The sequence below is a fragment of the Micropterus salmoides genome, unplaced genomic scaffold, assembly GCF_014851395.1.
Source record: "Micropterus salmoides isolate LMB-PRFRI ecotype aquatic unplaced genomic scaffold, ASM1485139v1 Ms_hic_scaffold_1, whole genome shotgun sequence".
Taxonomy (NCBI): domain Eukaryota; kingdom Metazoa; phylum Chordata; class Actinopteri; order Centrarchiformes; family Centrarchidae; genus Micropterus; species Micropterus salmoides.
Window position 1 is genome coordinate 2,718,450 of NW_024040040.1, and position 22,061 is coordinate 2,740,510.

At 44.6% G+C, this 22,061-nt stretch overlaps 2 pseudogenes; both read right to left on the reverse strand.

Annotated features, from left to right (window-relative positions):
* The window catches only part of LOC119887775, an 878,746-nt pseudogene that overhangs the window by 556,143 nt on the left and 300,542 nt on the right, over positions 1–22,061 (reverse strand).
* Positions 9,927–21,068, reverse strand: LOC119905051 (annotated as a pseudogene).

Consider the following 22,061-nt stretch of genomic DNA (forward strand, 5'->3'; position numbering starts at 1 on the left):
ACCATTTACTGGATGTCAATTAAATATTTCAAACCAAACACCAACAAGTAGATACAAATAGATGTACCATTTACCGTCAGACTTTACTCTAAGGGAATACATGATTAGCAATTATTTACTTCCTGCTGGTAAAATGCTTAAAACTCATTAGCTCTTGAACACCACTATGTTTAAATAAAGTGAATGAAACTCGTCTGATGAAAAACACTTTCTCTGTCCCTTTGCTAAACTTCTCTACTCACAATCCCCCAACACGAATAGAAGTTTTATTATTTAGTTTTCACTTGATGCTTTGGATTATTTAGACAATAACAGTAAAACATTTCTATGTGGTTTTCTAAAAACAACAAAAAGGTGACTGTGCAATCATTTATGTTTAACTGATCTGAAACCACATTTACCTCAGCAACTTCGGAGGTGTCATCCACTGCTGAGCTGTGGATTCAGGGACATGGCAGAGGGTGGTGATGTTACCTAAGGGAAGACAGACTTTACTTAAACACATCACAGAGAACACTTACTAATATGACTGTCAGTATGACAGAAATCCCTTTGAATATAATTCCATAGCTGCAATAAAGCTCATGCTTGTGGCACAATGTAAAGCATGCTTTTGACAACTGCTTTTAGTTTAGTTCCTTCACAGAACTAACTCTTGTATTCAACATTTTTTGGTCTGCAGAGACTCACTGGTGGCTATTAAAACCAAACATCACATCAAATGTTGCCCAACAACAGAACTGAAAAGTGAATGAATATATTGTTTGTCGGTGGCCTTTTAACACATACAAGGTGGATTTCAAAGTGGCAGTTTCTACCCTCACCTATGGTCATGAAGGCTGGGTCATGACCGAAAGAACGAGATCACGGGTACAAGCGGCCAAAATGGGTTTCCTCAGGCGGGTGGCTGTTGTCTCCCTTAGAGGAGCTCAGAGTAGAGCCGCTGCTCCTTTGTGTTGAAAGGAGCCAGTTGAGGTGGTTTGGGCATCTGGTAAGGATGCCTCCTGGACGCCTCCCTTGGGAGGTGTTCCAGGCATGTCCAGCTGGGAGGAGGCCTCGTGATGAGACCCAGGACTAGGTGGAGAGATTATACTGGCCTGTGAACGCCTCGGGATCCCCCAGTCAGAGCTGGTTAATGTGGCTCCGGAAGGAGAAGTTTGGGGTCCCCTGCTGGAGCTGCTGCCCCCGCGACTCGACCACAGATTAATGATTTCTGTGTCTCTGGTCTATTATTGAGGGAAACCCTGCCAAGGAACAAAACCCCACAGAGGTGAAAAGGTGCCACACGCACATTTAAAGAGGTTACTTCAGTCATGCCTACATGTGTGTTTGGGATGAAATAAAATGAGAAAAGTTGATCTACAGGAGAAACATATGTCAAACAACAAATTCACCAGAAGGCAGAGGGAAGACCCCCTGACCCACCATTAATATTGTAAGTTTAAAGTATTATCAGTAGTAATTACAAAAATCATAATGTATTTATACGGCCTTTGATATTTAATAATTAAAATAGGTAAAGATATAGGTAAAGTAGGTATAAGGTTCACTTTGACAAGTGGAAGAGACTTTTACTGTTGCTTTACAGACGTTCTTTGGGTAGGCGAAGGCGGGGTGAAAACTAGTTAAAACATGAATGATTTCTTGCTTGGCTAAGCCCCCAATGTTTCTAGACCCTGGAAATGCCCGTGGTAATCACAGTAGGTTTCTCTAATGGTAATTGTACTTTTACTTGAATGCAGATTTTCAATCTACCAACAACTGGTGATGTTACATTCACGAATGATCCGATTCTTTTTATCAGCTCTTTGGTACTTAATGCTGCTAAACCTCGTCCACAAATGCAAAATAAAATGATACTGGTTTTTAAATGGTTCTCTGAAAGGAACAGATCCATAAGACCCGTGTTATAAGAGTAGCGTAGCCCTTAAAGGGAGGGTTCAGTGCGCGCATGTGTGAGCGTAGCCAGTGCGTGTGTTGACAGTGAGAGACGGAGCGTGTGTGTGGAAGCGAGTGAGCTGAAGGAGGGCAGAGCTAAGATAAACAGATCAGAAATAAACCCCATGTAGCCATAAATGTACAGTGTAGGTTACGGTGGTCAACAAATAAAGACTGCAGCTTCTCAAGATCTAAGCGGAGCTTCTGTTTGGTGCTTACCAACTGCTGCTGAGCGAGTGAAGGGGGTTAGCCCCGAAGTTACCGGTAACAGGAAAGGTTAACACTGGCAACCACGAAGGGACCCTCTCACATCAAACAGAGCAGCTGTGGTGAGCATAAATAAACGGCGGAATAAGCCAGGACAAAAGTCGGAAGTTTGTTTACTGTGCCCGGCCGGGAAGCTAAGCTAATAAGACGGCTGCTAGCCAACGTTTTTGGGAGTGTAACCAGCCACTAACCCACCCATGATGCTAACTACTGTGAAAGAAAGCCAGTTAGGAACAGAAATGGACTATGTGAATAAGAGAAATAAAAGACATGAGCATTTTAACCCTTTACTCTGTAAAGAGGAGCCGGTTGAAAGGATGCAGACAGTGTCTGAAAAACCACATGAGCATGTGCAGCCCAGGTTTTCTAGCACAAACCCCTTTATTAATGAAGTTGATGTACAAAACCAAGACCCATGCTGCCATGTGCATAACACCCAAACTCATGCCCAGCCATTAACGCTGTATAATCCAGCCCTGCCACCAGCTGCTGCAGTTGCCACACCTCATGCAAACCCATTTTCCTCTGCCCACCTGGGGAGTTTTATCCAGAGCACGCCTGCACCCTGTTACTCTACATGCCCAGTGCCACACACCCCGTGCTATAGTCCCCTGAAAGACATAAACTATGGACACGTACTAGAACAACGACATAGTCAAACTGTCCAGTTAAAGGGGCCTCCCACCAAGCATGAGCGGGCCAAGACACACACACACCAGCGTGGCCATTCATTTTACCAGCCTTCTTCTGAGAGTGAGGATAACTATGACTGCAGAGAGAGAGTCCCCACCTTACATCTTGGTCAGTACGACGGCACAACTCCATGGAAGGAGTTTCTGCACAGGTTTGAGAGCTGTGCCAAAGCTAATTACTGGTCAGAACAGACAGTGACTGTCCAGCTGAAGTTCTGCCTCGTAGGTGCTGCAGGGGCCATAATTCACAGAAACCCTCGGTCCTCACAGTGGGGTTACAGAAGGCTTGTGGTGGAGATGGAGACTGCGTATGGCCCTTCTTCAGAGCATGCAGCCGCAGTGGCTATTGAACTGAGGCAGCGAGTCCGCAAACTGGGTGAAGCCCTCCATACTTTAAGAGATGACATATATGGAAAAGTGTCGATAGCCTACAGTGACAGGACAGAGACTGAGCAGGACGCCATAGGCATTGAGGTTTTCACTAACGCTGTTGGAAAGGCAGAAGTTGTACAGAAACTACTAGAACAGCGGCCCCACACACTTACCCAAGTTTATGATATTGCCCGCCGCTATGAAACCACCAAGTGGGCGGCATCATATGTCACCACCCTCATGCAGACAGGGGCACGCAGCATGACTGAGCGGAGGCCTCGTGCTGCTGTGATCAGAGAGAGAACTGGGTTGGTGGAGGCAGAGACTGTTACAGTATCCCCAGCAGCCAACTGGAAGCCTGAGCCCCCCAGCCTTAGCTACCCACCACGCAAATGGAAATGCCAGAAAGACATTAAAAGGGAGGAGATTCGCTGCCACAATTGCTCTGGTCTGGGTCATATGAAAAGAAATTGCCCCTCACCAAAGAAAACTATCAGATCTCGAGCCTCACTAGCCTCTCCAGAGAGCCCAGGTTGTGCTGTCCTCCACCTTAAAGTGCAAGGCCAAGAAATGAGCATTAATATGCTTGTTTATGAACTGGAAGTGTGCGCTGTTTTGGACAGTGGGGCACGGAGAAGTGTAATGCCGCTACACCATTACGATGCCATTCACCCAGATGTACGGCCCCCACTGCAGCCATCACAGGTACATTGCTTGGCGTGGGGCCTGGTGACATACCTGTGCTTGGTGAAGCTCACATCCCTGTACAGATCAACAACTGTCAGGTGAGCGTGCACTTCCTTGTTGCCGGTATAGCTGGTGATGAGGCTCTCCTAGGCCACCCGTTCCTGACTCAAGCCCAAGCACGCCTTGACTTTGGAAGCCACCGTATTGTGCTGTTTGGGGAGGAGGTGCCGTATTTTCACTCACGAGACAAAACAAAGACACATGCAGTGAGAGTCGCCCGGACTGTGGTGTTGGAGGCTGGACAGGAGTATCTGGTACAAGGCAACATTCACTGCCGGGATCCAGTTAAAGGGGAGGCGATGCTGAGTCCCACTAAAGGCTTTGTGGAGAAATATAAAGTACTGGTTGCACGTGTTTTGGTGGAAGCAAAGCCCTTTAAAACTGTGCCTCTACGCCTCTTCAATCCTGGAAACACGGCCGTAACCATCAAAAGGGGGGCCATTGCAGGGTTCCTCCAGCCTGCCCAAGCCCTGCAGCCCACAAAGGTCACAGCCCTGCCCGAACAGACTGTCAGCAGCCCCCACACTGTTCCCAAGCACCTGGAGGAGCTGTATGCTCAGATTTGTGCTCAATTAAGCAGAGAAGAACAGATCCAACTAGCTCAGCTGTTGTGCACTTATGACAGCGTGTTCTCCACCGGCCCTAATGATCTTGGCCGCACCAGCTTAGTACAGCACGATATCATAACTAGGCCGGGTTTCCCAGTCATGCAGCCACCACGCCGGACGGCATGGGAGAAGCAACAGAACGCCGATGATCAGATACGGCAGAGCTTGGGCGCTGGACTGGCCTGCCGGAGTCACAGCAGCTGGGCATCGCCGATAGTGATGGTGCGGAATAAGGACGGCACATATTGCCTTTGTGTAGACTACAGAGCACTGAATGACTGCACTATTAAGGATGCATATCCGCTGCCCCGCATACAGGACACGCTGGACACCCTTTCCACTGCCAAATGGTTTAGCACGCTGGACCTTGCCTCTGGCTACTGGCAAGTCGAACTGACTCCAAGAGCACGCAAAGCAGTAGCCTTCTGCACAAAAAGTGGGTTGTTCGAGTGGAATGTTATGCCATTTGGATTGTGCAACGCCCCGGCAACATTCCAGAGGCTGATGGACCACGTCTTGGCTGGCATGCAGTGCCTGGTCTACTTAGATGACATTGTGCTAGGCAGTAACGTGTCGGAGATGCTGGAACGGCTGAGCCTGGTGTTCAACCGCCTGCACCAGGCCAACCTGAAGCTAAAACCTGCTAAGTGTTGTCTTTTCCACCGCCAAGTGGCTTACCTGGGCCACATCGTCTCAGAGGAGGGTGTGGCAACTGACCCCAGCATGGTTCGGAAGGTACAGGAGTGGCCAACGCCCACATCAGTCCAGGAAGTCCGCCGATTTGTCGGCCTCGCATCGTACTACCTCCGGTTTGTGAGAGACTGCGTCCATAGCCGAGCCCCTCCATGCCCTAACAAAGAAGCATACTAGATTTCAGTGGACTGCGGAATGCCAGGCAGCTTTTGACAAACTCAAGAACCTGTTAACCAGTCTTGGGTTACCCACTCGACCAAGGCAACATGATACACGTGACACTGACGTGAGTGATGTTGGCATCGGCGCTGTCCTCTCACAGGTTCAGGAGGGCAGAGAGCGTGTGCTGGCCTATGGAAGTTGCAAACTGTCTCAGACTGAACAGAACTACTGCACCACATGGTGGAAGCTGTTAGCCGTGGTGGAGTTCATATCACATTTTCGGCAGGACCTCCTGGGTCGGTCTTTCATGATCCGCACTGATCACAGCAGCCTACCGTGGTTGATGAGAATGAAGGAGCCTGAGGGACAGCTTGCCAGGTGGCTGGAGAGACTTGGCGAGTACAACTTTGAGATCATTCATCGTCCTGGCAGGTTGCGCAGTAACGCAGACAGCCTCTCCAGGAGACCCTCCCGCCAGTCCTGTCCATGTAATCTGCCATGCCCCTCCCCTACTCCAGTGAACATCTGTCATCAGGCTGTGCAGCCTAGTAGAGAGCGCCCCCCATGGATAACAGTCGCAGCATGCAGCCCAGCCACAAAGACCTATTAGAGCCAGTGGAAGCGGCTATATATCCGAGACGGAATCCTGGTTATGCGATTCTACTGCCTGGCTGACACCCAGTTCTACCCGCAAGTTGTGCTGCCTCGCGCCCTCAGGCCAGATGTCATGAGACAGATGCATGAAGGGCAGGTTGGGGGGCATTTTGAGGTGGAGCGCACTGTAGCCCGGCTGCAGACACGATATTTCTGGTATCGGATGAGAGAGGATGTTGCTCTCTGGTGTGGCACCTGTACCAGCTGTGCGTCAAAAGCAAGGCCACCAAAGACACCACAAGCCCCCATGGGTACTGTTAGGGTGGGAGCCCTGATGGAGCGGGTCGCCTTGGACATTATGGGGCCACTGAACGAAACTGAGCGCAGCAACAGATATGTGCTCGTGATACAGGATTACTTCACCAAATGGGTGGAGACGTTCCTCTATCTAATGACCAGACTGTAACCGTGGCTGAAATACTCACCTCAAAGTGGGTGTGTTGGTACAGGGCGCCACAAACCCTGCACAGTGACCAGGGCTGTAACTTGAGTCTGAAGTGTTCCAGAAAATGTGCCTGCTGTTTGGTATTGAGAAAACGCACACCACAACTTTCCGACCTCAGTTGGATGGCCAAGTGCAAGATTCAACGACCACCCTGCAAAAGATTCTGGCTACAACAGCAGACCGTTGCCATTGGGACTGGGACCTCATGATCCCTTATGCTGTCATGGCCTACAGGGCGACAAAGCATAGCGCAACTGGTTTCACCCCCAACTTCATGATGTTCTGTCGGTGGACCTCGTGGCCGGACTGCCTCCAGATTTTATTGTACAAAGTAATGGGAGGGTAACATGAAAATACATTTATTTACTACACGCAATGTGATCTAACAAGCCGAGACTCAATTTCATGTGAGTGCAACAGCCTCTGTTTGAAAGGAAGGTGCAGACAGCCAAGTGTTGCAGAGATGGCTGCTGTTATCGTTGGAGAAGGAGACACAGCTGTAATGAAAGAAGAATATTAAATAATATTATTCTATATTCAATATAAAGAAATACAATTATTTTATTTATTCAACTATATGAATTGAGAAAGCATTTTTTCCCCATTCGTGTCAATATTTTTGGCATGACTGAGGAACATATAATGCGCAGATTTCGCCTCTCCAGCCATATTGGAGCTGTTGGCTGATCTAAGGGCTGATTTTGAGCCAGCTAAAAGAAAGAGTCACACAACACTTGCCATGCCTAAACTTCTTACAACTCTGCACTTCCTCGCATAGTGTGCGAACCATACCATAGCTTTCGGGGGGATGTTTGCTTCAACCTGACTTCTTTTCTCCGTGAGATGGAAGAATTTAGAAAGTTGTGTGGCGCTGCAGAGAGCCCCCAGCTGCAGTAGTGCATGGATCAGGCGAAAAATTCACCAGCCAGAGGGAACGATCACCAACTGTTCACAGTGCGCCAGTCACAATAGCGTCAAAACCCATTGTAGGTATCGGAGAGGGAATGGGGCGTACGATTTCCACATACTCGGGACGCACTGAATGAAACAAGGTTTTTGCGCAGCGGCTGCTTTCCCTCCCAAATCTTCAATGGCGGAAACCATTAAAACACACAAACCCCTCATTTAAATACTGCCACCTCCATTGTGTTTGCTTCTGTTGTCATCTACCCAATAATTCTTAGTAAATCACCCATAACAGGAACTAAAATTACACGTGCAGTATTTTAGAATGCACATGCAATTTAGTACTCTTTATTCTGGGTGTTAGTAAATCTGACCCTTTGTATTCCATATGTAGCAGAGAATAAAGCAGCTTTACCTTCACATCCATCAACGTGTCAACCTCACCTGCATAACTGCATTATGTTATCAGGACATCTCATTGGTTTTATTCAAGGCATAAAATACCACACTAACAGTAAAACCATCCACATCACTCAGTTACATTTATATCGCCCAGGGTCTCAATCCAAGGAGGAAATAAAAAAATCAGGCAGCCTCTGTCCTCTCAGACAGCAATGATTGATGACTTAACCCTTTTCTCATAATAACGAGATCAGGCGAATTTTATTCTTTGGTGAACGCAGTGAGCTTCCGTGCAGAGACCCTGTTCCTTTACAAGTAAATATATAAAGACTGACATTCTGGTCCTGAGCTGGTGTCTGACAGACTGGTACCTGGCACGTTCCTGGGTATCTCCTCAAAAACCTTCTTGGTCACCTTCAGAGCTCCATGAAGTTTATAGGCACTCACCATTAGATCCACAGTGTCCTGCCTTTCTGCCCTTTTCATCTCACTTTGATGGTTCCCTTCCGTCCTTCCTTCAGATACCATTTAAACTTTGTGAATTCTTTGTCACTTAAATCCACCAGAGTCTCCAAAAGGTCCTTTGCCGTCATCATGGCTCCCTGCTGAAGTCAGGCAGTATTTTAGACCTGAAGGAAAACTATAACACAAGTGTTTCAGAGCAGCAGCAGAGTTCTGATTGACCAACACAAGATCTGTGTTTGTTTAGTTTGTAGTATTTGTGGGCAGAGTCTGGCCAGTCAGAGCTGCTACTGCTGCTCTCTGTGGTCATTTTAAAGTGGAACACTGCTTCCATTTCTTTCAAATAAAGAGAGACATCTTTGAGTTAAAGCACCACTGAATGGAAATGGTAAATGTCAGCAGGAAGCTAATATATTGAAAGATTCATTCATTCGAACAGGTTTTAGTTTCTGTAATAAAGGCTAGCTGTTGACTTTAGCCATGCAGCACAGTTCATGACAGCTCACTTCAGTGCCTGAAGTGGAAAAAAATAGGTGCCAGGTTTTAAGTAGGCTGCTGAAAATGGCCAATCTGCACTTCTTGGTTTTAAAAATCTGGGCCCACTGAACGGGAACATCACATTTTTAATTAGGGTGATTGGTTGCATTTGAAGCAATTATCTTACATCCAAGTTAGGATGTTAACAAATCAGATGGTGCAAAAGCAATTTATTGATATTCCCAAAGTTATGGTCATGGTAAAATCCAGAGTCGTCAATGTCCAAGACAAGACCGAGTACAAATGCGGTTGAGTCCGAGATGAGACCAAGACCGGTCTCGAGTACTACTAAACTAGTATTAATCATATCTGATAATACGTTGCGATAAAGTCACTGATGATATAAAGATAATCTCACCTCTGAGCTTTGGTCTGGCTGTCATGTTCCCCACACAGAGTGCTTTTAGAGGGAGGGACTCCCTCCTCTCTGTCCTCACACTGACTCATGCTGCTCAACTCACATCCACTTTCACCTGGAGAGGAAACACAAATCATTCATCTGCACATCAACTCAAATCCTCCTTTCCATCATTCCTCCTGGAAAAAGATCAGCTGCTCCTCCACTGATTGGCTGCTAGTTTCTGTTTCATATCAGTGGCAGCTGAATGCAGTCAGACAGCAGCGTGAGGCAGAGGAAGCTGCCATCAGCTGCTGGACTTCTACTATCAGTCCACTAGATGGAGGCATGAAGCTGCAGCCCAGCACACACACCTGCATGGAGGACCGGATACATTACATGACACGCACTGATCGAATGTGAATGACATTAATGTTTTAGTAACTTCCCAAACACTAAACATATCAGCTCTACATAAAAGAGCCGCTCAGCATCACGGTCAGCAGGTAGCTGCAGCAGCGACTCACAGCTCATGGAGCCGATTCAGATCCATTAAAACACTCAATGCTTGAAAAGTCACAAAACTTTGCACAAAATTCCCGTTTCTACGTTGTGAAAGGAGCAAACTAAATGGCCCACGTTGATATATTCATGTCCCCAAATGCAGCCGTCAAGAAATCTGCTGTTTCCCATTGATCACAATAGAAGTGCTTCATTTATTTATTTATTATTAAGTGTTTCACAGTTTGGCAGCACTTTAATGTCTGGATTAATACTGAAATCTTCAACATCAGAAAGCATCACCTTTTACATCAGAACATGTTCAGAAAACACCCCATGAAGGACTCATGGTTTCATTTCTGTTGATTTGACTGGTTGTGTTGTTTTATTGATTAGTTATTAGTTGTCCATCTGCTTGGCCTTAATTTGTCACTACCATAACAATAACGATCTACCAATGACGTAATCACGTCACTGAATTCACTGTTTGTTGATGAGAAGTTCTCATCTTTTACTTCTTTTTTCAAATGACTTGTAGCTGATCATTAAAGCAAATGTTTCCTGGAGCTGAAATGAAGCAGAAAACTAAAGAGGCAGGAAGACTCGGACATGAAACCCTCCTGGTTGGATCAGGAGGGAAATAAAGACACAAGCTGCAGCCACAAGTTTCACTGACAGAAGAAATATTAAGAAATGACTAGAGTCAAGTCCCAGAGTGCACTGCTGCAAGACACGTCACAGAGCGGCAGGTTGGGAGGTGAAACGTTGTGTAAGTATCAGATGTATTCAGATGTTTGTGGACCATCAGCTTCTCTTCTTCGTGCGTTTTCACTTTCTCTCCTCAGCAGCTTGGAGGATGGCGGCAGCGCTCTCCTTCGCTTCCTGCAGCAACGCCGACGCTCTCGCCTGAGTCTGCAGCACAAAGAGCAACAGAAGGACAAAGTGATGATTCACGAAGAGAGCTGCTTTAAAGACGCGCCTGTTAAAGAGCGTGGGATGCACTCACGGCTGTCTTGAAGGTGTCGTCTGCGACGTCTTTGAGGTTGATGGTGATGTTGTAATACGCGCCGAAAACAGCCGTCTCCAAAGCTTTAGCTGCCACCTGAAAGCACGCAGAGCCGGACTTTAAAGCTTTGCTTTGAAGCCGTTTCTGCTGTTTGATGGCTGAAGAGAAAAATGACCTGTAGTTTGGTGTCTCATTATTCTATTTTTTGCTTTTAAGGCTAAATAAAAGCAGCACAGGCGTGACTGATGAGGGGCTCTTGGATCCCTCTCGGATTTATTGCTTCAATAAAAACAGTGAATCTGATGCTGGATCAGTGTTTGTGTCACCTGAGCGTCGGACTTGCAGGCCATGTTCCCGTGGACGACCATTTCTTTAAGAGACGGCCAGAGGACGCTGATCCTCTCAGCCAGAGCCAGCGGGACGCCCACCGCTTGCTGCAGACCCTCCTGCATCGCAGCCTGTCGCCTGACAGACAAACATTGGGGCTTACGCTCAGAAATATCAACCAATCAAAGATCAATACATAAAAGTCACTGAATCCAACACATTTTCACTCCTAACTTGTCACATACGGACGCTTGGTCAAGACCCCTTGGCGTCGCTTTTTAGCGGCGTGGGGTGTGTTTGTGGAGATTTAGGGCTCAGCTGTCAAGTTAGCAATAATATGCAACGTCCAGTTAAACTTTCAAAATAAAACGTCGCAATTTGGTTAGGTTCAGGCACAGAAACTACTTACAGTTTGGGTTTGGATGGTTTGGCTTAAAATAACAAAGTCACTTGCGTAACTTATTTTACTAAAATAAAAACATTAAATGTTGACTCTTTGCCAGTTTCCTGACTAAAAGTCAATTTTCTGGCCCACCCGTCCACCCCGATGACCTCCAAACTCAGACTTTCTGTTAAATATCATACACCTATCTTTGCTGTTACAAAATGATGCTACAGGGCTTCTACCAGTGCGTTGAACTATGAGGGTAAGGGGCTCCCCAGTGCGTTACAATCTGACGCCAACGGGTCTCGACCATGTGTCCATATGTGACAAAACGGGTTGCTGAATCCAACTAAATTAGCGTCATCTTATAGAAAATGATGCATTGCTGCAGATTGAAAAACCCAACAGGATATAAAAGAGTTTAAATGACCTCAAACATCTCCAGCAGTAAAATGCGACATTAATGCAGCAGGAATATTAATCCAGAAACATCAGAGATAATACAGAAACATTCACAGTTAATGTCGTAATCTGCAGGTTCGGAGCCTCCTGGGGCCTTAAAGTGTGTTTACTGAATGATAACATGATTAAACTGTGATTAATAAATGTACATGGAGCTTTAACTCAGATTTAAAATCCCACCTCTTCATTTCCTCTGCAGTGTTCTTTGGCATTTTCAGCGCCGCCTGAAACAAACAAACACATTTTACCATGACCAAGTTTTTTCAAACAACTTAAGTCTATTTCACATTACACAATTATAAGCCCAATTTGCACTTCCTTATTTGTGTTTTATCACAAATAATTGCAAAAACCACCTGCACCACTCATTTCTTCCATACGTCAATTTCTAAATAAACAACTCCTCCATTATTTCCTGTGTCACTTCTCTAACATCAGCATGCTAAAGGGCTCGGAGGTTTGACAGGTTTAATGTTGCAATGTAGCACGCTAACATTAGCTCATTAGCAGCAAACACACAGCTGAGGCTGATGGGAATGCCAGCTCCAGGTATTTGGTCATACACCAAAGTATTATATATTTTTCATGGTATTTTGGAAAATGTCCCCATTAAAAGTAGCAGCTAATGTTAGCAGTGTACCCGTGGATGTAGAGACAACTGTTGCTGGATAACTGTGATACTGAAAAAAACTTGAAAACAAGATGATTCTCATTCAGGTTCTGCAGCATCTTTTCTCTCTGATCTGGATATCAGAACTTTTATTCAGGACGACAGGAAAGGATCATGAAATCCTCAGGAAGTCACACGTTTCATGTGTTCAGATTGAACTGAGTTAGGACTCTGAGAAGGAGTGCGCTTTTTGACTCATGCCTTCAGCTGTGATGATAATCCTGTCTGAATGGGGTTGAAGACAATGAGTGTATAGTATAAAGTTAGTGGGGACCTGAGGCACAGCGAGTTACAGCGAAATACCAACGGGAACACAGTTTTTCGTCTGCAGCTTTTGGAGGGTCGTCCTCACCATGTAGCTGTTGAAGGCGGACGAGTCAGCGTCCACCATAAGCAGCAAATCGTTCATGGCCTGGTGAAACGGAGGAATCAGCCTCCTCATCACCCCGTCCAGGTTCTCAAACTGCCTCTTCCCGTAAGTCATCTGACCCACCATGGCGCCCAACGCTGCCCCCTACAGCACAAAGCACAAAGTCGTCGTGTGTATGTTTGGAGATGTCGGACTTTAACTAGTCAAACGGAGTTTTATTCGTACCAGAGCAGCGATAGCAGCGGAAACTGATCCTCCACCAGGAGCCGCCGTCCGAGCGCCGACACTCTGAACAAACTGCTGCAGAGACAGAGACACCAGCCGGCTGTCCTCCCGTGACCTCACCATGTACCTACACAGGTAGAAAAACATTAGTGCAGCCTAGTGTTGTAGTGACTCAGTGTGACCACTGGAGGACAGTAAATACTCTTTACTGTTATTACTCTAGGGGCCAGATTTACTAAAGGTCTAAACCTGTTTACTAAACGTGTGCAAACTTGATATCACCAGCAAATTAACACAAAAGCTGATCTACTAACGGTGCGCACGCAGAATGACATCTTTCAAAAGTGCAAGATAGCACCTGTTGTTCATTTACTACTTAGTTTGGGGCGTTTCAATTTTATTGTGCAAAGTTATGGCAGGGAAACATGCAAATACATTTATTTACTACACGCAATCTGACCTACCAAACCTAAATGCAACAGCCTCTGTATTTAATACGTTTGAAAGGAAGGTGCAAACTGCCAAGTGTTGCGCAGAGATGGAGACACAGCCGTGATGAAAGAAGACGTAAAGAAATAAACTATTATAACTATAAAATATTAGAAAATTATATAGAAATCCAATTAATTTATTATTTGATGAACTATATTAATTGAATGTTTTTTTTTATTTTCATTGAAGCTTTGGCAATGCTGTTGTTTTAACATTCATGCCAATAAAGCAAATTTCATTTCAACCTGACTTCTTTTCTCAGTGAGATTGAAGAATTTAGAAAGTTGCGTGGCGCTGCAGAGGGCCCCCAGCTGCAGTAGTGCACGGATAAAATTCATCCAACCAGAGGGAACGATGACCAACTGTTCACAGCGCATCAGTTGTAACAGCGACACAACCCATTGTAAGTATCAGAGAGGGAATGGGGCGTTGTGGCGTACAGGGCCAGGATATCTCGGAGGGGAATGGGGTGTTGGTAAATCGGGTCATGCTGAGTCCAGCTGATGATCCCAATCACCGACCTGGCACGGTGCGGACGGTCAGTGATTGGTCCCTCTGGCTGGATGAAGCCTGATCTGCTGGCATTTCCTGGCATCTGGATCGTTCCAGCACACTGTAGCTGTTTCTGCTGGGGTTTCCTAAAGCAGTTTTTCAGGTGTGCTGTCCCAAGTACTTAGTGCACTCTCAGGCAGGACGATTTCCACATACTCGAGATGCACTGAATGAAACAAACCAATGTTTTTACCCAGTTGCTGCTTTCCCTCCCGACTCTCCATGGCAGAAACCATTAAAACCCTCATTTAAATACTGCCACCTCCATTGTGTTTGCACCTGTTGTCATCTATGCAATAATTCTTAGTAAATCACCCATAACAAGTACTAAAATTACACATGCAATATTTTAAAATGCACATGCAATTTAGTGCTCTTTATTTGGGGTGTTGGTAAATCACTCCCTAGGACTCTATGTCAATCATTCCTATAGCAGTTTAACCCTCTGACCTTCGGTTTACATAGAAAGTTTCACCGAAAGTCTGAAAATCACTGAAAATATTAATAACTCAGTTTAAAAAAATATAAACTGGTTTACAGACACGAACTCTGAACTGGTTTTGTCAGCTCGTCTCTACATTATATAAATCAAAGTTGTGGGGTTATAACATCTGTGTTCACAAACATAGTGTCATAGTATCAGAAGCATAAACTCACTCTATGATTCTCTCCTTCGGGTTGAACGGGCCGAGAGAGTCGAGGCCGAGTTTACTGATCACCTGATGACACACAAACAAAGAGACGTCACATTTCGTCCTCACAAACAGCCGCAGCGCTGATTTTTAGAAAGACTCGTCTCTGACCAGCCGGACTTTGTGCTCCTCTTCGATGATGAAGAGCTGGTCTCTGCGGATGTAGAAGTCAGCAGCGTCCAGCAGAGCCTTCAGAGGGATCAGACCCACGATCTGAGAGCCGACTACAGGCAGCTTTAGGTCCTGAACACAACACATGTTCTTTATTTATAGCAGGAACAAAAAACACCCCAACAAAACCTCCTTTACACACATTACCATCAGAAGTATTGACTCTTCATGATGAAACAGGAGCTGCAGAGGCACCAGATTCCCTTTGAATCCAACAGGCCAATGAAGCATTCTCCTGTTGTTTATATCTTCAAACTACAGAGCAGTGTGTGAAAGCAGACGAGAAGACTCATCCCATTTTTAAGCTCTAAATTACCAGGGTGTACTGGGGTATGTGTGTTTAAATATTTAAAATTGTACACGTTTCAGCTTTTCTCTTTTTCATGATATCGTAGGTGGTGCTTTAAACGTTAAAATGATATTTCTACTTGTTGAATGTAACTTGGAGTTGTGTGTGAGAGTGTGTGTTGACCTCTGACCTCAGCGTCCCTGCAGATCTCCTCGTACACGGTGTAGAGGGGGGTCAGCTCGTAGTCCAGGATGTTGGTGGACACCTGAGCGATGTTGGCCTCGTCCAGGTACCAGCCCATCCCCTGCACCTTCTGCAGCACCCCAGGCTGCTCCACACACAAGGAGGTCACTAAAGGTCATGCTGAGTCCAGCTGATGATGGATAATTAACTGGACTGGGTCTGGTGTACTGGTTTTACTGGTTTTACTTTTAAAGCTGAATAAAGTCATATTAAGGGATTTATTTAAAGATTGATTCACGGAAGATAAAGACCCATTTCATTTACCCACAAGACCCCTAACGTGACTTTTAAAGTTGTTCTACTTATTAAACATCATGTGACCTTTGAACAAACTATAATAAACCTTCAAACTGAGAAAGTAGTAAGAAATGACTAATTAACAATCTAGTAACCAGTAGTGAGTATATAGTAAGTTAGGTACAAGTAAGCACTGTGGAACTAAATATGATGGAAGTAGCAGTAACAGTTCAGTAAGTGACATAAACGTAATTAAAAAGTAGTTAGCGGTAAGTAACAAATAGATTCAGCACTAAGTAGTAAATAAGTAAGTAGTAAGTATCTAATAAGTAAAGATAAAGTAAGTAGTAAGAATGTAGGAATGTGTTTGGGTAAGACAGTAACAGTTTAGTAAGTAATGAACAACAGAGAAGGTAATGAGTTAGAAAGTAGTAAGTAAATAATAAGTATTTGTTTCACAGGTCTGTATATTTTCAGTAAACAGAAAACAGTAAATCTGAGAAACTGGAAAATATACTGAAGCAAGTGAATCTGACTTCAGATCAGAAAAGACTGAAGCTAAATGAACCGGATAATTTAGTCAGACTCCCAGCATGCACCTGGTCTTTCCCTCGGCCCTGCTCCCGCACGTCCAGGGCGATGCGATGAGCCTGCTCCTTGGTGCTTATCAGATTCACGTTGTAGGCGATGAGGAACTTGCGAGCGCCGGTTACAGTGGCGCCCCACGATGGCATGAACGTGGCGGGGCCAAAGTCGGGGGCCCAATCGTCGCGCTTCAACTGGAGGAGAGAAAAAATAAAGCATGTGTCCTTTCAGCACCTGACGGAGGGAACCGAGTCTGAGAACCAACATGGGAAATACAGTCTAAGATTTATTGGGGAAATTTTCCCGGACTTTTATTTTGAAATGAAGAAGAAAGAGATGCTAAATAACTGAATAAATGAGCAGCAGCTGATTGGTTGTCAGTGCCTCACCTTCTCAGGTAAAGCTTCGTACTCTCCGGCTCGGACAGACGGAAGACTTCTCCTAGATTCTTTTCGTGCTGCCTCTCCGTAAAGATAAACTGTGGGTGGAATAAAGATTATTAGCCGTGCTGCTGCGGATGCTAAGGTCGATCAGCAACAACTTCCTGTTGTTGTGGCTGATGTCAGAACGTCTTATTGTTGTTTTGTCCTGTCTGTTTGTTTGTGTGCATGTTAATAATTAGAGTCAACACAGTCTCCCTCCTGCTGGTTATTTTCTTTATCATTTTGATGCATGAAAGTTTTATTTATTGTTTTCTGCGTCCCGCACATCATTCAAATGTTTTTAGATGAATCAGAGACGTGGCGTCTCACCGGGCACGTGCAGCAGTTCGGCCAGTTTCTGTCCGAAGACGTTGGCGCAGTTGACACAGTCGTCCATGGAGACATTCTGGACGGGGATGAAGGGACAAACGTCCAGCGCTCCGGTCCGAGGATGCTCACCTGCACAGGTAACGCACACGCGTCAGGTATCTCCTCTTGTGTCACACTTCCTGCGTGTTGCCGAAGGGCGCGGCTCACCTGAGTGTTTGCTCATGTCGATGAGGCTGAAGGCCTGCCGGGCGGCGTTCAGCGCTGCCTCCACCACGGCTGCAGGGGACCCACGAAGGTGTAGACGGTCCGGTTGGTGGAGGCTCCGGGGTCGACGTCCAGCAGGCTGCAGCCAGCGGTGCCGGAGATGGCTGCTGAGATGGCATCGATCACCTGAAACACCAGGAAAAGATCTGCTCACCTTCTTCTGTTTCACCTGCCCTCTTTAACAGTTACACCATGTTTTAAGAAAAATACTGTGTTGTTTGAGAATTCACACAGCTGTGGTCAAAACCACTTAGGGGACAAAACCACTTTATTTGCACTCTGGCTGTTAAGAGACTCCCTCTGAGCGAGGGTTCGAGGCGGTACATACAAAGTCATACAAATACAGGTACTGGTCATATAATTAGAATATCATCAAAAGGTTGATTTATTTATTCCATTCAGAAAGTGAAGCTTGTATAATGTATACATTCATTCCACACAGACTGATGTATTTCAAGTGTTCATTCCTTTTAATTTTGATAATTATAACTGACAACTAATGAAAACCCCAAAATCAGTATCTCAGAAAATTAGAATATTGTGAAAAGGTTCAATATTGAAGACACCTGGTGCCACACTCTAATCAGCTAATTAACTCAAAACACCTGCAAAGGCCTTTAAATGGTCTCTCAGTCTATTTCTGTAGGCTACACGATCATGGGGAAGACTGCTGACTTGACAGCTGTCCAAAAGACGACCATTGACACCTTGCACAAGGAGGGCAAGACACAAAAGGTCATTGCTAAAGAGGCTGGCTGTTCACAGAGCTCTGTGTCCAAGCACATTAATAGAGAGGCGAAGGGAAGGAAAAGATGTGGTAGAAAAACGTGTACAAGCAATAGGGATAACCGCACCCTGGAGAGGATTGTGAAACAAAACCCATTCAAAAATGTGGGGGAGATTCACAAAGAGTGGACTGCAGCTGGAGTCAGTGCTTCAAGAACCACCACGCACAGACGTATGCAAGACATGGGTTTCAGCTGTCGAATTCCTTGTGTCAAGCCACTCTTGAACAAGACACGGCGTCAGAAGCGTCTCGCCTGGGCTAAAGACAAAAAGGACTGGACTGCTGCTGAGTGGTCCAAAGTTTTGTTCTCTGATGAAAGTAAATTTTGCATTTCCTTTGGAAATCAAGGTCCCAGAGTCTGGAGGAAGAGAGGAGAGGCACAGAATCCACGTTGCTTGAAGTCCAGTGTAAAGTTTCCACAGTCAGTGATGGTTTGGGGTGCCATGTCATCTGCTGCTGTTGGTCCACTGTGTTTTCTGAGGTCCAAGGTCAACGCAGCCGACTACCAGGAGGTTTTAGAGCACTTCATGCTTCCTGCTGCTGACCAACTTTATGGAGATCCAACAGGACTTGGCACCTGCACACAGTGCCAAAGCTACCAGTACCTGGTTTAAGGACCATGGTATCCCTGTTCTTAATTGGCCAGCAAACTGGCCTGACCTTAACCCTATAGAAAATCTATGGGGTTAAGGCAGGCAGAGTGAGAGATTGAAAATTGGTTGCTAGAGGAGCAGGGAGCAGCACTGCCGTAGTCGAGCTGGATTATGCTGCTTTACTGTGACCAAGTTAGCATAGCATAGTCCTGATCGATCCGAACTCCATCCAGAAAACAAACATTTTAGAAGTTGTTGACCTGACAAAACATGAATTCATATGTTTAACAAATGCATCATATTTTAGGTATTTCGGCATCAGTTTGATCTGTTTATTGTAATTAAATCACAGTAAAATGTTTCCTTTCAGTTCATACAGCTTTGGTAATGGCAAGTTGTGTTGATTCGCGTTATCGCGTTGTGTGAACACTCAGCAGTTGTCCAGTGATAAAACCCGCGCGAGGAGAGCGTTGCGAGGATTAAATTCGCGTTTGGTCTGAATGCTGTAGTGCACACCAACAACTCTTTACACAGGCATGTGTCTTCCTCACAGATGTCATCTACACTGGGGACCTGGGGACATGTCTCCACCACTTTTTGAAATTGAACTGATTTGAAGACATTTTTTAAAGTACAATGTCTTAAATAACCTTCTGAAATACAGCTTGCAGTTGAATAACAAATGTTAATGCCTTTAGAAAGGTTTATTTGCACATTAAGAAAACATGCAATTAAATATAGAAGAAACTAAATAACTAACTTGAGCTAAACAAAAAAAAAACAAGCTGCTGATTATAAAATGACCCAAAACGTGCAGCACAATCAGTAACTTTAACAACTTCTTGACACAGTTTCTTTTTGGCCAAGTTTTCCATTCTCTCCCTGTGAACATGACAGAAGAGGAGGAGAGACTAAATCAGGCCTCAGCAGGGACAATATTACAGGAGAAAAGTTGATCTGCAGGAGAAACAGATGCGAAAGCAGCACAGAATGACTGAGAGCATTATATTCTATTATATTTATATATTTTGAAATGTCACGTGCTGCCTGAATTTTGCGTTTGGTGCAGAAAGGATCACCAGAATGCAAGATATTAAGTGTTTAAAGGTCAAAATTTCACTGAGGATATCGTTAAAACACTGTTTACGGATCTTTTCCTGTCGTTCTCGTGAACCTAATATTGCATATTGTGACGTCTCATCAAGCCTTTAATCTAAGGCTGTATGTCCCCACCACTTTTCAACACAAAGTGACGCCCTTGGTATTCCTATCATCTATGTTGAAATGTCTAAAAAAGTATTAAATCTGAGCAGTTCATGAAAATAAAATGGTGTCCACTTGTAAATGACACAAAGAAAGAAAGGCAACAAACTAGGGTTTGAGACTCCGCTGCATCAGTTAGACAGCGAGAGAGATTTTATTTAAGGGGGACGCAAACAAATACAGGAAACTCCAATCTGTCAGGTTTCAGTCCTTCTGGTAAAGGAGAGTCTCTCATTGCTTAAAATCCCTGAAATATAAATGCAGTTCAGTTCCTGACAGCAAAATATATCTGAAGTATTATTCTACAGGATCCAGCTGCATGAACTGTGACTCAGAGACGCTTTCTTCACTAAACCTGCCTTCAATCATTGAGCGTCTGAGTTCATTATTGATCTTGGAAACACGCTCAACTAAAGGTGTAAAATTTAGTTTACAATCAATTTGTGTCACTCATCAGTCACAAAACCAATTTGTTTATTTCTGAGTTCCTTCCACAACAGAAAATCAGTAACACTTGAAGTATCATTTATAATCAGCAAATGACATGTGATCAATGCTTTATTACCAACTATCATGGAGTTGATAAAGTGACTACTGATTTATTTGATATCAATAAGCTCATGTCGGTGTATAAACAGATAATAAATGCCGAGATAGTGAGAGAGTCACTATATAAGTCACATAAAATAAACGTCAACAGATACTGCACATTAATAAACACAGAATAATGTCTCTGCTTTCAGCCACATTATAGTGAGTGATAAAGATTTTATTATGATTATAAATGATAAATAAGAGTGTAATAAAGTGTTACAAGTCTGAACACCTTTACTGTTCAAACAACATGCAGGCGTTGATTTAGAAACTTCCAGATTGTGAAGAAATAAAAGATGAAATATAAAATAACCCACCTCTTTGTTTCGACCCTCAGAGAAGTTGGGGACACACTCCACCAGCTGAGCCATGGCGTCTGCAAACTGAATGAAAAGAGTTCAACCTCAAACTTTCAGCCCGCAGGTCCAACTAACCCCCCAAACCCCCCCGACTCCCCCGTGTTTGGTTTACAGAGTCCAGCGGGGTGAGTGTAGGTCAGCTGACAATGATTAGACTCTGCTTACTAAACCAACAGCTTCACACACGCTTCATGCAGACAAACCAGCAGTGGAAAGTGCTGCTATAGCGCCCCCTACAGCAACTCACCCCCCATAACACCCCACCATAACGTGTTCATTTCAACTGATTATAAACAGGATGTCATTGAACACTATGGATTACAGAAAGGTTTGTTTTAGTACTGCTAACATGGAGCATTTATTGATTACAGGTCATTCTTCAAGGTTTGATTGGGCACACAGTGGTTTTCTACCTGTAAACACTATTTTAACCCAAACTGATTTGATTGAATAAATTCATTCATTCACTAATCGACAGGTTGTATCCAGTTTACTATCATACTGCTCTCTGTCTTGATAATCTATTGATCCTCAGAGAAAAGCAATTGTTGTGAGGACAGAGGTCAAAGTTCAGGGTCTGACAGATTACAGTTTAACCACAGTGCATTTACTTTGGTTAGTTCAATGCAGCGGTTAAAAAATGGCTGAGCCTTTGGAGAAAGACAAGGAAGTCCTTAAAACTCACTGAAAACAGGAATTCATGATTTTAAAAGTAACGCCCCGACATGAACAAGTTCACTTGAACTTTTAATTTTTCCGGTCTTATATGAAAACTATTATTGTCTCAAACTATGTCTTTAACACAAGCCCAGTGTAAAGTATAATATTCAAAGTAAGACAGGAAAGTCACAGCTGCATGTTGCCTGTTGGGGTTAAATATTGGAAAAAGTTAAATCACATGAAGTTAAACTCCAGCAAACACTTAACTGGATATCTGACAGCTGATTGGTTCAGAGGAAAAACATTCAGTCCACAGCAGGGGTGATTCTATGATCAGAGACTTCAGAATGAGAATGCCTC